The sequence below is a fragment of the Terrapene carolina genome, unplaced genomic scaffold (assembly GCF_002925995.2).
Source record: "Terrapene carolina triunguis isolate 2854851 unplaced genomic scaffold, T_m_triunguis-2.0 Scaffold137, whole genome shotgun sequence".
In the NCBI taxonomy this organism is placed as follows: Eukaryota; Metazoa; Chordata; order Testudines; family Emydidae; genus Terrapene; species Terrapene triunguis.
In genome coordinates this window covers 595,208-609,697 of record NW_020664488.1, presented here as the reverse complement: position 1 = coordinate 609,697, position 14,490 = coordinate 595,208, and the positions used below count along the sequence as shown (strand labels likewise).

The following is a 14,490-nucleotide window of genomic DNA, read 5'->3' as shown; positions in this document are numbered from 1 at the left end:
GCTCCGAGCGGGAGTGAGGGACCGTCCGCCAAATTGCCGCTGAATAGTTGGACCTGCCGCCCCTCTCCAGAGTGGTCGCCCCAAGCACCTGCTTGCCAAGCTGGTGCCTGGAGCCGGCCCTGCATGACACCCAATTTTCTGACAATCTGGTCCTATGAAAGCTGAAGTTAATTACATATTAGACTCTGCATAACCCTCTTTGTTGCCTTTACCTCACTGTACTGGTAACTATCCGTTCCATACAATAGCCTCTCTACTTTCAGTGTCAGTGAGTTAGAGAAAATCTGTGTAGCTTGTATGTGCTGCAATATTATTTAATAACCAACACATCTATCCAAGTCAGGGTTCCAGTTTTAAAGTCTTCTATTGTCAGACACCCCTATATCTCCTAGAAGCTAGTTACAAAAAGAAACATGCACTAATTTGCAGCACTTAACAGGTTTATTTTATACCCTAGACTTACTATAAAGCATCTGACTGATTGCTCTGAGTTGCCTGCTTATTCTCAGACAGTACAGTAATTCTGGTCCAAATCCACATTCAGTGATGCTAGGAGTCCTAAAAACCTGACCCAGAAGATTATTATATTTCCCTCCTCTTTTCTTTACAATATTTTTTTCTTTGATCCTCTCTCCTGCCTCCCAATGTGCTCATAAAACGGAGAAACAGCATTGGAAAGAAACAGGTATGCTACAGGTAGGCTCGTTGCAAGTCACCATGCACAGCTCTTCCAGTTTCCCTCCATTCTGTTCTGCAGCTGTCTGCTATTCCAGTCTGGGGTTTCCCACACACACTTCTCCTGATACCCCTCAAACTCAGCCTGTAGCCCACCCTGCTATCCAGCCCTGAGTTTCCCCCCGACCCACAGCTCTGCCAATGCACCTCAGTCCTGACCTGATGCACCTCCTGCTATTCCAAGAACACATTTGGTCTTCCAGAACAAATCTTCAAAAGGCAACACCCGATGCAGAGTGCACAATGGCTGATCACTCTGTGAACAGTCCCTGTACTTGAAGTATTTAACATTTGACAAATGCTTTAGGATATCAGAAATATGAAAGGTAATTCTGTTCTATTCTATGGGACAAACAAGACCATTTGGAACCTTCCATTGATCAGCATATAAATTTTAATGTATATAACAATATTTTGCTCTTCTCTAGCATCTTTCCTACAGGCATCTCAAAACACTTTATATGCATTAATGAATTTACTCTCCCTCCCTCTTGTGTATTATAATTCCCATTTATCAGACTGGGAAACTGAGGCACAGAGTGGCTACCCACATTCTTGTAGTAAGCCAGAGGCAGAGTTAAGCATGGAACCCAGCTCTCATGACTCCTAGGCCTGTGCCTTAAACATACGATCATCCTTCTTCCATTTACATTTTCTGGCTCAAACTAAGCAGTGTGATCTAGTGAATAAGGCACTAGACGGGTGGATGCAAGTAGAGCCTGACAAAATTTTTGCACCATAACTTTTCTCCAGTGAAAAAAGCAGATTTGGTGCCACCGAAACACTTAGCAAATTTGGGTCAGTTTCACCAAATTGTTTAATTTATAAATTAAAAAAAGCTCCTAACACAAAAGTCTCCAAGAAATCAGTGTTTCATTTTGACACTTTCAAAATGAAATGTTTTGATTTTTTGATTTGAGATGACTTTTTGTTGCAAAATTTCCTTGACTTTTATTCTTTGTAATATGAAAACATACTCAAAATGGAAATGAAATGTTTTCTTTGACCCCATGCAATTTTTTAGCTTTTTTATATGCCAAATTCTTTGAAAAAGATGGTTTTCAGTTTGACCCATTCCCCCCCCCCCCCCGGCAATTTTTTGGAATTGCTAGTAAATTGAAAAATCTGTTATTTGCCCAGCTGTAGTCAGGGCACCTAAGCATGCAGGCCAGAGCCATAAGTTGCTTCTAGCTGGGCAAAGGAAGCACAGATAGAGGGTCCACATGGAAGGCATAGGATGGGAACTGTGAGAATATATGTGCAAACTTTTATTATTATAGTGACACCTAGAGGCCTCAGCTGAGATCAGGGCCTCATTGTGCTGGGTGCTTTGCACACAGGTTAGTACTAGACATCCCTGCCCTAAAAAGCTTGCTGCCAGGGACAGTACCATCTGCAGTGGGGCTTAGGTCAACCTAACTACTGTTGCATGGAGTATGAAATTTTTCACAGCCTTGAGTGATTTAGCTAGGTCGATATAAGTTTTAGGTGTAGACCAGGCCTGAGTTATCAGCGCATAATTTTTGTACTACACTGTAGTTGCCTGACAAGTTGTGACAGGTGTTGGTCTGGCACACCTGCTCACTGTGTAATGAGCATGGCACAGCAGTGCACCAAGCATGCAAAGGAGGATGGGTGGCAGTGAATCTCAGAGGCCCTGGTGAGTAGTTATTACAATGCCAGAGCACTCTGAGTGATGTAAAGAAAATCTGAGAGAGTTCAGGTGTCCCCCCTTTGCCTGTGTCCATAACACTCCCAAACTCCTGCCCCCCAAACCCTTTGTCCCATGCTTGAGGAGAGGATGGGATGGGGGATCAGACAGCTGACCTCTCTGCTATACACCGGGCAGGCTGCACCAGGTGCCCGAGCACGGCGCCTCGTCTGCCAGCACCAAAGATGGCGGCACAGTGGCTTCACGGGGCGCACTGCTGCTGCGCCAGCGCCCCTCCCTTCCCACCCGGGAGCTGGCGGTAGCGCGCAGGCTTCCTGAGAAGGGAAGGTGGGTGGTAGCGCCCGGGATGGAGGCGGCTGCTACGGTCACTTGAGCCGCTTCCTACCCCCGCCGTGAATGGAGTCTCCCTCCCGCAGGTGCAGCGCTGCGGGGAGCCGGGCGGCCCGCTGAGACGCACCCTCCCGGGAGCGGGGCCGCTGGTCCCCCGAGAGGTGAGCGTCCCGCTGCTCCTGGCCTCCGAGCAGCCCCCGGGGAGACCCCCAACCGGCCGTTGGCCCGGGCAGGGTGCTGGGCATTGCGGAAAGGAGGGGCCCGGGGCAGGAGTTGGGGAGGGGAAGCTGGAGGGGCCCTGGGGCAGGAGTTTGGTGGGGGTGGGGGGGAAGCTGGAGGGGCCTGGGGGCAGGGGTTGGGGGGGGGGGGGGGGGAAGCTGGAGGGGCCCCGGGGCAGGAGTTTGAGGTGGGGCTCCAGTGCCTCTTCACCAGTGACTGTGTGGGCATGCTGGATGTCAGCGCTGCAGGTTCCCTTCTCCCTAGCAGAGGGCAGCAGGGTCGAGGCGTGTGCTGGTCAGGTTAGGAGGCAGTAAACTCTTCTAGCTGCGTGTTACCTTGAAGCCACCCAAATCCCCTTGCAGATACTGTCTCAGCAGTGAGACCCTATCCCTGCTAAACGGCCCAAGTCGATCACCTGGTATCATGGCCTTACAGATGTGTCACAGAATTGGACTGGGAACTTCGGTGCTGGTTTGTACAGGGGGTGGCTTAGGCTGCTGCAGGTGGGGTGCTTGAGGCAAAACCAGCAGTTCCCAAACAGTGAGCCATGGACACTGGTGCTCTGCAGAGCCTTTTGTGGTGTCCTGTGGAAAATTGTCTTGTCACATGGTGCTGGCTGTTCATTAAAGGGTGTTAAATAAACAGCTATGGATGCATCACTCTCCTAATGTAAGCAGCCATTGTAGTTGCCACAATGTTGTTATGGGATCACATATGGGCAAGTAGATTGTTTTGCAGACACCTGCTTATTCACGATCATATTGGCAATCCCCTTAAAGTGGTCCCTATCACTGAAAAGCTTGGGGCCCACCTGCCTTATACATACTTTGAAGTCCTCTTAAAAATATAAGACCTGCAGCAGCTTTCTGGTTTGTCTGGACATAGGAAACATTTTGCATTTACAGTTCAGATTCCATATAGTGCGTCAGACAAGGTGTGGCTCTTGTGTGAATTCTTACAGGAACCGAGTAACTGCTTCTAGGATGGAATGTCTTAATTGTAAATGGGACTATGGGGTCTTGTGATAGGTTCCCAAGTTCCTTGGTCACGTGTTGAGCAAAGCAGCAAAAAGGTCATTTAAGAAATCTTTTTTCATTTGTCTCAAAGTGTATCCTTCATTTAGCACATGCCTAGACCTATATCTTAGGGTTATGTACTGCCTGCTGCCCATTCCTGTAATAACTGTGTGCTGGCCACATGAACAGGGCCGGCTGTAGCGTTTTTGCCGCCCCAAGCAGCAAAAAAAAAAAAAAGCCGCCTTTGGCAGCAGGTCCTTTGCTCTGAGAGGGAGTGATGGCCCTGCCGCCGAATTGCCGCCGAACGGCCAGACGTGCCACACCCCTCTTCATTGGCCACCCCAGGCACCTACTTGCTACGCTGGTGCCTGGAGCCGGCCCTGCACATGAAACTGATCAGCGGTAGTTAACATCCTTGTGGAATTCATGGAGACTCTGCCTCACAATCTTCTCAGGACACAGAAAGCTCAGCTTGTGGTGGGTTGTACTTTAAAAAAAAAAAAAAAAAATTAGGGCAGGGAGTCAGTTATGAATGTCATTCTGGTGGAGAGCTTTACCAAATAGGAAACACTGCAAAACCTTCCTAAAGGTAGTCACTCATTTAATCTCCTCTGGAAGCTCATTTCACAGCTGAATCCCTTCAGCTGAGTGCTTTGTCCCCAGCTGCCTCAAGATGCCTTCAAGGCTTTGTGGTCTGCCACTATCTGGCTCATATACAGAGATGTGGTCTCTAACAGGGTCCCAATACATTACTTTCTTTGAAGGTTACCACTGAGGCTGTAGGCTAGTATCCGAGGCAGGGTGGGAGCCCTGTGGAGGCACTGAGGCACAGGCTTGATGTGTTTACAGCCTAAATCAGGGGTGGGCAAACTATGGCCCGCGGGCCGAATCCTGCCCGCCAGCTGTCTTAATTCAGCCCTTGAGCTCCCACTGGGGAGCAGGGTTTGGGGCTTGCCCCGTTCCGGCATTCCAGCCGGGGAGCAGGGTTGGGGGCTGCTCCGCATCGCTCCTGGAAGCAGCGGCATGTCCCCCCTCCGGCTCCTACGCGTAGGGGCAGCCAGGGGGCTCTGCATGCTGTCCCCGCCCCAAGCGCTGCCCCCGCAGCTCCCATTGGCCAGGAACTGCGGCCAATGGGAGCTGCAGGGGCGGTGCCTGCGGACAGGGCAGCACGCAGCAGAGCTTCCTGGCCACGCCTCCGCGTAGGATCTGGAGTGAGGAACATGCCGCTGCTTCCGGGAGCCACTTGAGGTAAGCGCTGCCTGGAGCCTGCACCCCTGAGCCACACCCTGGTGCCCAAACCCCTTGCCCCAGCCCTGATCCCCTCCTGCCCTCTGAACCCCTCAGTCCCAGCCCAGAGCACCCTCCTGCATCCCAAGCCCCTCATCCTCAGCCCCACCCCAGAGCCCGCAGCCCTCACCACCCCCTCACTCCCCACCCTGAAGTCCCCTCCCGCATCCTGAACTCCTCATTTCTGGCCCCACCCCAGAGCTGTACCCCCAGCCAGAGCCCTCACCCCCTCCTGCACCCCAACCCCAATTTTGTGAGCATTCATGGCCCGCCATACAATTTCTATACCCAGATGTGGCCCTCGGGCCAAAAAGTTTGCCCACTCCTGGCCTAAATCCTGAAGAAGGCTGACAGCTGCAATTTGCACCTGCTTGAGCCTTCATGCTGTTTTCATGTTCGGGTTCAGATGTGATGAATTGCAGTAATTCAGTTTAGAGAGGACAAATACATACATAGCTGTGACCAGTTCCTCATCTGGAAGGAAACAACCAGTCAATGTAATTAGGTAACAGAGAGGCAGTGGTAGAGAAGACTGCCATATTCCTGGTGCTTTGAACAATGATAGCAATACAGCAAGAGATCCTTAGTCTTGCAAACATGACCTGGGTTTTGTATGAAACATTGGAAACAGCAAAAAGAACGAGGAGTACTTGTGCACCTTAAAGACTAACAAATTTATTTGGGCATAAGCTTTCATGGGCTAAAACCCACTTCATCGGATGCATGCAGTGGAAAATACAGTAGACACACACTCTCTCTCTCTCTGAAAAAATGGGTGTTGCCATACCAGCTATAATGAGACTAATCAATTAAGGTGGGCTATTAGCAGGAGGAGGAAAAAAAAGTTTGTAGTGATAATCAGGATGGCCCATTTCCAACAGTTGACAAGAAGGTGTGAGTAACAGACCGTTAATTGATTAGTCTCATTATAGCTGGTATGGCAACACCAATTTTTTCATGTTCTCTCTGTGTGTGTGTGTGTGTGTGTGTGTGTGTGTATAATATATATATATCTTCCTACTGTATTTTCCACTGCATGCATCCGATGAAGTGGGTTTTAGCCCACGAAAGCTTATGCCAGACAAACATGGCTACCACTCTGAAATTGGAAACAGCCTTTCAATTGATGTTTCTTTTTAAAGCAGCCCCGATTTCCTTATTTTTCTGCACCCTGAAGAGTGTGTAAGTCTTCTGTAGAGGTGGCATTAGCAGAGGAAATTGAAGTGTCTTAAGTAAGGGATATCATAAAGATTTTTAGGTTTGTGTATGGCTGGCTGCGGAATGTACTCTTATTGCTATGAAAATGCAGTTTGAGCTGTTAAACCCTTCATGGGTTTATAAATGAGTTTCTAGATCACGCTTTTCCTTTGCTGTTAAATATTTCACCATTTGCTTCTCCTGGGCTGTGGGATGACAGATTGTAGCAAGAAAGGATTTAAAACTTCCTCCTTTTAGCTTCTTGCTTAAGCATTGGCATCACAGTAAGTGGTTTGAAAATTGAGTACTTCCCTTGCTTCACCCCCAGACAAGAACTTAAAGTTATTGTAGAACTTTAGGTAGCGAAGCTGTTTCTAAGCCAGGCTTTATTTAGGGAATGAGGGCAATTAAAGACTTCATCCTACATAACAGGGTGAAGAGGTAAGTTTAAACTAAACAGTAATATGTTGACTCATCAGCTAAAGTTTTGACAGAGCTTCCCTTTAAAGATTTTTTTTTAAACACATACACCCCTCTTTGGGACAGGTCACTTTCTGTATACAAGTTCTCATGTTCAGTCTTTTCCCAGAGGAAATTTTGTTAAAAGTTGATCAATCAGATAAGGAGTCTGTTGTGGGACTTTGAATAAGTAGGTGTTGTATCCTGAAAGTTTAAAAACCTCTTGTCCTCTGATAATTCAGACTGCTTGATATCAACACTTGCTTTATGCACATTGCCACAATGGGAACTAACAAACAGGATATTTTTTGCCCTGTTGGAATACAAACAGTTTTAATTTATTACAAGTTGACTTTTCTATAGTCTCCACATTTTTAAATTTCAATTGGAAGCCTGGCAAATATCACCCTCTCTGCTCCACTTAGGGCTTCTCTACATAGTGGGGGAGTGCATGCTATGGGGTGTGATTTCTAAAACATGCTAACCTTTTTACATGGACCAACGAATAGACCTTTCTGGTGTGCATTACAGGTTCCCTAATGAACTTTCACATAGTGCTGTTCGAAACAGTGCTATGTGAAAGTGTGCTCTGGAACCTTTAGTGCACACCAGAAAGGTCTACGTGGACCAATTAATAGGCAACACGTCAATATGCTTTATAAATCACACCCTTGTAGTGCATACCCCCCACAGAGAAATGACCCCCCATTGTGTAGCTGGACGCTTAATCTCAGCTTTAAGTGTCAGTACCTCTACATGATAAAATAGTTTTCAAAATATAAACTGATCATTAGGTTTGGACTGTAACCCTGACAGTGATTTCCCCCCCCCCCCCCCAGCGAATATACACTGATTATTCTTGCTTATTTTTCCTAAAATAAAATCAATCACCTCCAGAACTGTGGTTTGTGTCAGAATCTTCACTGCCCTACATGGGGGAAAAATGATGGCCAAAGAGCTTAGGGGACAAACATAGGATCACAGAATTCCCTGAGTATAAGGACAAGCAGCTGTGTTTTGAGCTACTGCCACACTCTGTGTTGTCATCTCTCCTGCCCCACATTGTGCATCATGTCTGACTTGGAGGGGCTATATGTGGGGATGACCTTACCAACAATGTAGCAAATTGTGATGTAGAGTCTTGGCCTAAGGCTGGTTCCTGAATGATATCAAGTCATTCCCAAAGGCTATCAACCAGCCTTCAGAAGGTAATGATTTTCACTTATTGACTTGGGTTGTATTTCATGTAGTGACCTAGAGGTGAAAGACTTTGTGTCCCATAACTATGGCTTCTGTTTTTCAGGGTATATTTAATTTTGTGGGGCAAGGGTGGTTTTTAGCAATTTTTGAGTTCTAGGTAGATGTCCAAAACTTGGTGTGGTGGTTTTTTTTTTTTTTTGAGCTTTCTCTTTGTGTATACTATCATGAGTAATTGCTTTAATTTGCCCGAGTACACTCTAATGTAGTTCTGTTTCACCAGCAGGGTCTGTGTGGAACAGTTGATATGCAACATGTTGGTGCACTTCAAAAATCATACCCCATAGTGAGCATTACTGTTGGTGTAGACAAGCCCTTAGATACAAGTAACCATTTCTGATGTTTTTCCTGGCCTTTACTGGATAAATGTCAATTTCATTTTTTGTATTGTGGGTCTTTTATTGGTGTTTATCGGTTAAAACCAAAAAACAGATGCCTTACCCAAAACCCATCCCGGAAGCCTTTCAGTTCCTCTTGTTCTCTTTTAAGCAAGTTCACTTTTATTTTTGTGCTACAGTGATAGCATAAGAGTGAAGGGGAATCTGAAGCAAATTAAGTGTGGTAAATGCCCCTTTTTTAACACATTAACCTCTCTTCAGTGTAAATGTTCCAGGTGAACACTGGCTGTCAGACTAGAAAACTTGGAGTAACAATTAGATCAAACAGCCCCCTGTAATGTGGACTTTCAGAGTAAACATTTACATCTGATCCTGCATTACAAATCAGTGTCAGAGTGCATCTCAGCAGCACAGAAGAACATTCTGTTCTCAGTTTCTCTGATCCTGTTGGATGTGCAATAATGGTAGTATTGGTGATCTTGTAAGATCAGCTGTCTGAAGAGAAAATCCCTCTGAAAAGGGAGCATGTAGGTAGTAGCTAGGGTGAGAGATGTTGGTTTACTTAGCAGTATTTGGGGTATGGGTGAGTAAGGTTCACCCATCAAGCTTTGGATATTGTGGCTGTCTCATTAAAGGCTATAAAACTTCTTATATGGCAGACTGACGAATCTCAAAGCACATAATTCAAGTCTCTGTGCAAGCACTCGGACAAAATTCAAATGTCCTGGGACCAAGTACCAAAAAATCAGGGATAATCTCTTATGTGTGGGGAGTGGGGACACTCTGAAAGCCCTTAAGTGTGCATATTTAAGGAGGTCGTTTTAAAAGGAAGTGAAACTGATACTGTAGAATCTGACATTTTATGCTGTTGAAGTTCCTATCTTTAAAACCTTCTTTAATGTGATGCTGACCCAAGAATTTTTGTTGCAAGATCAGGGACTTTCCTGACCTCTCTTTTTAGCGAACAGTAAATTACAATTGTAATTTAATATGTGAAGTAGAAAATCAGATTTCTTGGATTTTATCAGGACTGTTGCTATATCAAATAAATAGAGCATTTCACCTAATACTCTAATGCAAAATATGATCACCAGGCTATGCTCCAAAGTTGTAATACAGGTAGCACTTACAATACAGTTGATTGGGAGTTGTACAAAAGCGTAGACAATGTCCAAGGAAAAGCAGGGAATAGATATCAACAGGGAATCTTAATGTACCCAGTGTGGTGATGCACTATTTTGGACCCAGAAAACTATATTTTAAGAGGGCTACAAAGAAATTGGCCCATCTGTGAATACCAGGACAGGTTTCAAATTACACAATTTTCCACTGCGTTTTCTCTTTGTAGTTGACTTGTGTTTCTGTACGCAACTTATTGTCTGTAACAGCATCATATGTCTTCACCTACCTATGGAAGAAATGCTTATGGGTATAAACAGAGGTTTCAAAGTTTTCCTGAGTCTGCACACAGCGCTAGTGCTGCTACTGCTGCTCATAGCTTTGCCAAATAGAGTGAAATTAACAAAACTCTGATCTATTTTACTGTTATTTCTCAGAACCTTTTTGGCAGCAGTGGAACATCCTGCTGATTCTGGTTCTTCTTGAGAAACCTCTGAGCAACAGCATCAGAAGGAGGTGCTGGAGTTATTCACAGTGGACGCAGGACCCAAAAACAGACTGGGATGGGGTAGTGTAGCAGAGACCTCTTTTCCTCCCACCTTCATCCCTGCAGCAGCCATTCTTTGGAGATGAGATGGCTTTATCTGTAACTGGCCCATGCCTGGAACTTTCACCCGGAAGTTATTAGAATCACCACAAATCTCATCACCTTTTGAAATATAAACTGTATTTCTTTCACCTTACCTTCACAAAATAGTAAAATAAACTGACCTGGGAGTAGAGGATGAAGAGTAGACTGATCCTTTTGTTTACTGATGGAATGTGTAAATGCATTTAGGTGAGAGTGGTAGAAATTCGTGGCTAGGACTTTCCCTTCAAAGCAGGTAGGGGCTCTTGATGGGGTGAAAGGGGCAGAAAGCTCTTTCTCGTTTTCAGCACTGAAAGAGGGGTGAAGCTTCAATTTGATAAAATGTCTACTAGCTAGATTCTGCTACCAGTGGAGCTCCCAAGCAGATCTAGGGTTATCTCTCCGGTAGAATTCCCAGCAGCTGATGGCAAGGAGCTTGTACCTCATTGTAGCATGCCCTCTCCCTAGTCTTCTGTATCTGCATTTGGGCTAATAGGTCCTTTCTCTAGGATGCACCTGGCAAATTTTTCAAGCCCTGGTTATAATGTTGTCCTGCACTATTGCCTGGTAGGTTGGACATAAGATTACTGTGCTTCCTGTGGCCACTTAACTTAGTGAGGTGAGCACTAAAAGTAAAGTTTACATATCTTCTGTTTGAAAATAAGTGTAATGAATACTCCTATTGCTTGAGCAATAGTTGAGTTACAAAAATAATCACCATATCTTAGCCACCACATCACACTCGTGATGAATTGCTTATCCACCATGACTCTAAGTCCACTTCAGAATCTCAGGTTTCCAAAATACTCTCCACTAAGTGTGAACTACGTTATTGGCTTCTAGCTGTACAGCGTACATCTGGATGTGTTAAAACATGGTGTTCAGAAGAGTCCAGTTTTCCAAGCAATTTTGATTGCTCTGTAGAATTGTATCACTTGCAAACTTCCACCAGCAATGATTTTGTAGGTTTTTTTTTTTTTTTTTTATTTTAATGATAGCTGTGAAATAGCACTAAACTAAGAACATTTCTCTGGGAAGTTTTAAAAAAAAAAAAAAAAGCTTATTGGATGATGTAATTGTAAATGAGGAATTTTTTGCCCTATGCCAGTGAGTGGTGTGCTTATTTCCTATAACAAAAAGTAGTGGAATTAAAAAAGGTAGTAAACCACCATTGTCTCTCCATTACCAAACTTAATTTCTGTTGTCTCATATTAGAAGTACTACTTGAAGCAAGTTATTGGGAGATTGTACTTCACGGACTTGCTGGGTTTTTCCTTTTCCCTTACATAACAGCATTGGTTATTGCTTCCATTACAATAAAAGTTATTTTGCGAACTCAACTGCATTTCAAAACCAGAGTCATTAAATTTTTGGCTCAAATTATGAGGCAGCATTTTTGATCTAAATAAATACCTTGAGTAATTCCCTAGCCTCACTCTCCCTGATTCAGATTTGATTCAGTTTTATTGATTTGTGCAAAAAGTAAGGTTGTGTATAGTTAAGGGGCAAGGCTGCAGCGCTGCTATTCCAGAAAGTGGTACTGCTTTCTGGCAGTATAGCTATAATGCTGATGTCTCTGTCTTTGATCTTCGGTAGCATTTTCAGCTGTGAGGCACTCTTGCAATTGTTGCACTGCAACCTACAATTAGGAAATTAGGTCTCTCTCTTACTGGATAAACAGTTGCTGTTCATGTACAACTTGTTTAAATACAATGAATGGAATGCATTTATTTGCAAGATTTAAAGATGGGGAAAAGGGTCTAAAACGTTGGTTGATTAGATTGCATAACTGAAAAGATTTTTTTTTTTTTTTTTAAACACTTGGTAGCTAACCTTTCATTTACTGGTCTAACAGGTGAAGTTAAGAACTCCAGCAGCTTCGTGTCAGATCCTGCTGTCTAATGGCAGCCTTGACATGTGGTTAGCAGAATGTCAACAACATGTTTGCAGAATGGTTGTCCTACTGTTAATATAACTTCTCTTTCACATCAGAGGGACTTGCTGGACTGTCATCATGCAGAGTGGCTTGAGCAAAGTTAGTGGGGATTACTGTGATAGTGTATAAATCCTCTCTAGGACAGGGTTGGAACCAACCTCTTTGTATCTGCTAATCCTTTTCAAAGGCATTAACTATCTGGGGAAACTCCTCCTCTATCTCAGCAAATTGATGTGCCTTCCCCATCGTTTGTACCCCTCAAGTCTCCTGTCATCCTGTCATCTCTTCCCCCTCCCCCTGTTTCTCTGTCCACACCCTAGATTTCCCCACTTTCTATTAGTGAAGGTCTTTCTCTGTCACAACACTACTCTTGTTTGCCAGGCCTCTCCTGACCCATGGGTATGTCTCCGTTCCTAACCCCTGATCCAGGTGTTGGGAGGAAACAAGCAATTCCTCTTTTCCTTGTGAGGCTAGAGAGAAGCTGCCGTTCCCTCCTATTCTGACTCCCCTGCTATCTGAATCTAGGGGCATGCATTGCAAGACACAGTTCCTCCTTCAAAAAGTTTATAATATACGATACGTGTGTGACAGGTTTGGGCCCTTTTCGGTGTCACCTGATGTGCTGGGATGCCACTGAGTCAGCCTATTCTGGCAGTCTGGGTCCTCTTTACCTGGCCTTGCTGGGTTAGGCTTACAAGCCTCTTCCAGTCAAGGACAAGGGTAGGGCCACACCCAGCTGCACAGAGAGCCAGAGATCCACTCTGGAAAGATTCAGCCTTAGGGGCTTTCCCCAACACTCTTGTGCCCACTCCCTTTAAGAGGTACAAACCCAAAGGTTTTATGAAATTCGCTCTCTCCCTCAATGTGGAGGGAGATTATGCACAACTTCTTGCCTCCTTCCCCCCCCCCCCACCGTTAGAAATTACATAAACTGGATTATATTATAAACAAGAAATAAGTTTATTAACAACTAAAGGTGAATTTTAAGTAAATATAAGAGATGACAGAACAAAGAAGATTACTGACCAAATAAAGCAAAATATGCAAGCTAAGCTCAATATACTTAAGAAACAGGTTACAAAATGTAAATTCTCACCCTAAATGTTATTGTAGGCAGGATGCAAAGTTTCTGTGGTTCAGAGTTCCAGTTATATTCTTTTTCAGACTGGACACTTGTCTCAGTCTGGACTTCCCCTCTCCCCTCCCCCCCCCCCAAACCTTCCCTTTGGGTGGCTCTAGCAGTCTTTCTTCTTGGGCAGACAGGCCATGGAGAGGAGGAGTTCCGTTTGCTTTCCTCTCCACCTTTTAAATAGGATTTACGCAAAGCGGGAATACTTTGTTTCCCAAACTTGACCCCCCCCTTCCTGTGGAATGTTACAAATCCCAGGTAATATTTAGTATCAGGTGACAAGACCATCTGACTCTGTAGTATTACAGCATCCATGAATCAGTGGCAATATGGAGCGTCTGCAGGAAGGCCAAGCCTTTTCACAGTCCATTGTCCTCATTGATGGGTCATCAGCCCTGTCTAGCTTTTCCATTGTTGGTACCTGAAGTGTTAGCAGTGGGGCGTCACCCAAAGTAGCATAGTTGAAATACAGATACATAGTTAATATTCCTAACTTCAGATACAGAAATGATACAGGCATACAAATTGGATAATCACATTCAGTAAATTATAACCTTTTCAATGATATTTTACAAGACCCATCTTGCATAAAGTACATCTGTTGTGACATATTCATATCATAAGCATATTTTAATAAAGAATATGGAGTGAAACGTCACAACGTGCCATATTAAGGCTGTAGGACAGGGATACAATTAATATGCATAGCTTAATATATATATACATCCCATATACCCAGTTGCCCCTCTACCTAGCCATTACTATCTGGGCAGCTTCTTGTGGGTGTCTTGGAAGAAGTGAGTCTTGAAGGAATGGGTAAAGTAAATTCTAACTTTTCATTTAAAAATCCATCTTTGCAAGAGACTGTGTTCTCTCGTTATGCTGTTCTTTGTATGTATTCAGTCTGGAATGCAAGAAAGTTTTATAGCAGCTGATGTTACCATCAGGCTAGTTTTAAAACTAATCCAGCTGGTTTCCTTCTCCCTCAAAACCACCAATAAACCAGGTGCCAGACTACAGCAGAAGCCAAACTTTTTAGCTCCAGCTCGGAGTCTTGCTTATTCCCATACATCATATGCCAAACCACCCACTCTCCTTAATACCTCTTTGTAATCTCCTATTTTGCATTCAGCAGTGTCTGAGATGTGGGTCAATGTATGGGAGCCTG

General features: G+C 44.5%; 1 protein-coding gene across 2 annotated transcripts in view; it reads left to right on the top strand.

Annotated features, from left to right (window-relative positions):
- The first annotated feature begins 2,722 nt into the window (after positions 1-2,722).
- LOC112120748 (H(+)/Cl(-) exchange transporter 5) overlaps positions 2,723-14,490 on the top strand; it is a 121,140-nt gene continuing 109,372 nt past the window's right edge. For both annotated transcript variants that reach the window (XM_026653365.1, XM_026653363.1), the window contains exon 1: positions 2,723-2,898. The gene's annotated coding sequence lies outside the window, so the exon portion shown is untranslated. The remainder of the gene's footprint in view (positions 2,899-14,490) is intronic.